Here is a 4,854-nt window from a genome sequence, read left to right on the forward strand (position 1 = left end):
TAGATCAACATTCAACCGAAGACCCTGAATACAAATGTGGTGAAAAAGGTAATATTTTATTAAAATTACAACTTCATATTAAAAAATAAAACATGTTTTAAGTATTACCAATAGAAACATGGTAAAATCTCATGACAACATAGGCTGGTCAATAAAGAACGCTTTTTAAACTAACATTGGGATGTTGAAAGGAGCATTTAACATTTTCACAAGTGGCTTTACTGGATATCTCAGCTAAAACAGAGCTCATGAGCTAAATGCAGTTACTGAAGGAAACATTCTACATAATCCATTCAGAATATGAAGCATGCGATTACATTTTTATGGTAAATAAAAGAAAAAGTTATATGTGTAGCCTTAGCTATTTTCTTTATCACAACATATCTTCCACATCGGTGACTTAATATGAAATATCAAACACTTCAGGTAAAATTGGCTATTCAACTATGATCTGTAGGATCACAAAATACCAAACATTTCCTCCATAAACTTTAAGCAACAAGGACACTCTTGTACTATGGTAGTGAATTAAGACTTAACTAAACACCTGAGAACATGACACTGTAGAACAAGTAAGAATGAACAATTATAGCACTTTGGTATTGCTATTATCAAAATGGTTAACAGGTGTGTAATGTAAGAACACACAATTATCAGACTGCATTGTGTAGTGCCTGTGCAACAACAATCATAGTGTCTAAAATAAAAATAGCTTAAATAATTTTTTAGTCGGTCAACATGAGATCACGACGAATGGCTGCAGAATAACTATTCTAAGATTCAACTGAGATTTGTGGTGTCACAAGATACTGTAAGATGCATCATCATTTTGGTAGATGAACAAGACTTATCAAGGCAATATGAGAAAACATCAGTATAGCTTCAGGATTTACTGTATATAAAACACTTGCTTTCACTAACTAGGAAGTGATATTGTGGCAGTCATCACATATCCAAACTTTAAAGACCTTAATAAAAATAAACCCAGTAATGGCATACATATAGAGGGACAGTTTGCAAGTGTGACTGATGCAAAGTCATGGGTTATTGTACAGATTACTTGTCAATAAAAATGCAGTCTTAAACAACGACCAGAATATTTTGTTAGCTTGTGACAATGTCCGAATTAATTTGTCCAACTCAAACAAAGAGCTTGCTTTTGTCCAACATTAGGTTTCTGTCAATAGACAGGTGCAGGGCTGGCTTCTCTTTTAAGCAATGGTGGTTAACAGAAATGTTTAACCTGGTTCGTTCACCATTGTGCTACTAACAAAAAAAATAACAAAAGTAGCAAAAATACATTATCATTATAATCTATAACTGCCTGCACACAGCAGTGATGAAGCTTGCCACAGTTCTTGCTGCTGCTGCAAAATATATTTGCGTCCAACCAGAAAGTTTGTGTTGTGCAGCTGGAGAACTTGGATCAGGTGGGCACTGCTGATCGACAGTATGCCAGTTAGTTGAAGTATGTGAATCCAACGCCATAATACATGAAACCAGATATTATCTAGAAACTAATCAGAGTTATTAGAGCTTTTGTAGCTGAAGCTGGGCTTTCTTTTGCACAGCTGGAGTTAGTTCTCTCAAACTATTAAGGGCCATACTGAAGTGCTTAATGCAGGTCCTAAATGTTTATTCTTACTTGCCATTCTGTCCTTAGAAACGTGAACATGTCTTTAACAGTGAATGGTTGTTGTTCTGGTTGTGGGAATCTAAACAATGTCCATTACCCAGACATTGCTTTCCAGAACTGCATTAAATTCTGAACGGAAATCTGGGAAGTTCTCATAGGTGTCAGCCATGTGCAGAAGGTTACCACATGTGCGCCCAATTGGTCTTCTTGTGAACTCTGTCATTTCTACAAACTCCACATGGATGCTGTCTGTTAGTACGAGATCAGATCCGGTGCAGAATCGCAGAAATTTCTGAAGTCTGCTTTCATCTAGCTCTCTGATGAATTTCTTCAGATGATTTCCCACTTCCTTCTGTGTCGTAGTCAAATCAGTACCAAATTTGAGCATTTTACAGACCTTTTTGGTAGTTGGTTGAAGGTCAGAGAACAACTTTGTCAGTGCCTCTGGACTGAGGGAGAGATGATGATGACGGGTGATCTCCCTCCAGCAGTCAATAACAAACATAGGCTTTTGGATAAGTTCTTTGTGCGCTATTTCATAAAGTATCAAAAGAAGAGTATCAGCAGTGATCTTTGTTCTACAGCCATAGCTGCTGAGAACTTCCACAAGATCATCAGAGTCAACTGCGGAAAAATCAGTCATCGCTTCCATCAAAACCTCTCGTTCCTGGTTGCTCACAAACTGCAGGAAATGTTCTTTAAGATCACTGTACACATTGTTGAAAAGCACCTGTTCAAGGAAGGGGAGTGCAAGTTTGTTTGGCAAATATTGGCAGTCTTGGTAGCCTTTCACAAGGATTCTGCCAACTGCCTTCCATGTTTCAGCAGGAAAATCATGGCGAATGAAGGGCACTTTAACTGTTGCACCGAGTGAGCATCGATCGTAGAATTCATGCCAGAAGCAGCTGAGAACATCTCGCAGTACCCCAGATCCACTGCCTGCTTCTTCTGTGTTGTCTGGAAGAATGCGCGTCACTTTCAGTGTTTTGTTCAAAATCTCTGCATCAGAGAAAGCTGTTATCATGTCATGTAAAGTGTTAGCATGATGTATGGCGATTGTTATTACTTCCTCTGGATGAGTTGGACTGGCAGGCATAGTCAAACCCTCAAAGATCAACGTGTCCTCTGTGTCGTCTTCAACACCATAAATGGGACCAAAGGTTATTTCAGAAACAACAGACATTTCCAAAGCAGAATGGACTCCATCAAAATCACCTATGACATCTTCCACTTGTACTTCTGCTGAATGGTTTTCAAAACCACTGTGAGCTGAGACAAGGAGCACTTCTGATGTCTCACGCGCATCATCTTCAAGTTCTTTTGGCTTTGTTGCAATGTAAAAGCGTAACATTGTCAGCCTCACTGTTTCATACATAGTGCCAATGGACAGGCAAGTGTCATTAGTAAGACGGTTCTGTTTAAAGTCCCACACTTCAAACTCAAAATCTGATTCAGATCCTTTAGGAGATATTCCATCAGGAAAGTAAAGTTTCTTTCCCGCTTGAAGGATTTCTTCTAATCCAGCATCATTTTCCAGTTGAACTTTTCTGGTGCCACCTCCCTGCTTTACCCTCACCTGTTTGGCTTTGTTTCTGTCACTGTGAATCCATCCTATCTCTACATTTCGAGTTGTTTTGAGTTTCTTTGTCCGAGTTGTCCAAGTTGTTCTTTTATCTGCATGTGTTGTGTCTTCATTGGTGCTTTCCTTCTTGACTTTCATTTTTTCACGAAGTTTTTCTAGAAGCCCATGTTTACGCTGTGGGAGGGACTTTTTACTTTTGCAAAAATTGAAGAGGGCAATGCGGTCTCCGTAGGAGGGAATGTAATTTGCCAGAGTTGCATCATCCATCAGTGATATGACTTGGCTGTCAATCTACACATGAGGAGAAAGAAAAAAAAGACAATTATTTTCTCCAAAGTGCACATTGCAAATATAATGTCATGGTAAAGCCTGTTAAGTCAGTGGGAAAATAGTGATCTATATGTGCAGAAAAGCTTTGAATGCAGAGGTCAGTACAATAATGGAACAACAATTATAATTTTTATTTTCTTGACTCTGTATAGCTCTTCAATAACTGGATCACCCTCTTCTGGCTAGAAAAACATTAAAAAGCTAGGGAGTGATAGACCTCTCAATTTAAGACTATACACACACTCACTTATGAGTATCTCAATACTGCAATCAAACCTGATATTATTTATTTGAATTCAGTCTAGACACTGTCATAGTAATAGCCATTAGGAAACTCATGGTTGACCTGCCAGACCCGATCACATGGGGGTGAATGGAGCTAAATGGCTAAATCATTTTAAAGACAACTTTAACCTAGTATCCAAACACTGTTCTGTTTTTGGATCAAACAACACTGACATACTCATTGACTTTTAGGAGGGAAATGCCTTTGTAAGTATTTAGATTAACACAATTACAGTATTTTTTTATGTATAGTTTGTTCCAATTATATTGGATTTCTGTCACAATTGTTCTAATTGAGTAGGTCACCTGCGATCTCCTCAAATAACTCGTGCTATACCATTTTCCGCCCATAGATGGCAGTAGTGGTTGAGAAATGTGAGTGACTGAGTGGCTATAGTAGACTGCATAAAGAAGAAATCAGCAGCGGCACACTGTAAATAGTTACATGAGCGGCACATGAGCGGCTTGATCGCAAACGCTACAGATCGATAGCCTTTCTCAAAGAGCTTTAATGTGTTTGCAAGTGAGAACAGTACAGAAGCACCACATATGTAGGCTATACGGCGACTGATTGTGTTTTCTTATAAGTTAATGTCCGGGTTGCTTGGTGGACGGTACTAGCATCTGAAGCTAAGGGGATGCTGGGGATAGTCCATACATGAACGTGACCGTGCCATTGTTGTTTAAGTCAATGCAAATGCAATATTGAAGTTACTTGCCTACACAAAGAAGAACTTAGCAGATAAGAACAGCCGTCTAGTGCCCCGACTGGTTATTTACTATTTTAGCAAGAGTCTGCAGACATTGTTCTCTTAGCCTGCCCAACCTGCTAACCTGTAGCCTGCTAACCTGTAGTCTGCTCACCTGCACACCGTCACCTTATTTACCATGGACCCATTATAAGATATGCACACTGTACGTTTGCAGTTATTCTAGCTAAAAGGGTTGGGCGATATGTTAATTTTTTTTGGCGCGATGTATTCGTTGACTCGTCCGACCATATTAGCTAACACATACAACT

The sequence above is a fragment of the Ammodytes marinus genome (assembly GCF_949987685.1).
Source record: "Ammodytes marinus genome assembly, chromosome: 2".
NCBI lineage: Eukaryota > Metazoa > Chordata > Actinopteri > Uranoscopiformes > Ammodytidae > Ammodytes > Ammodytes marinus.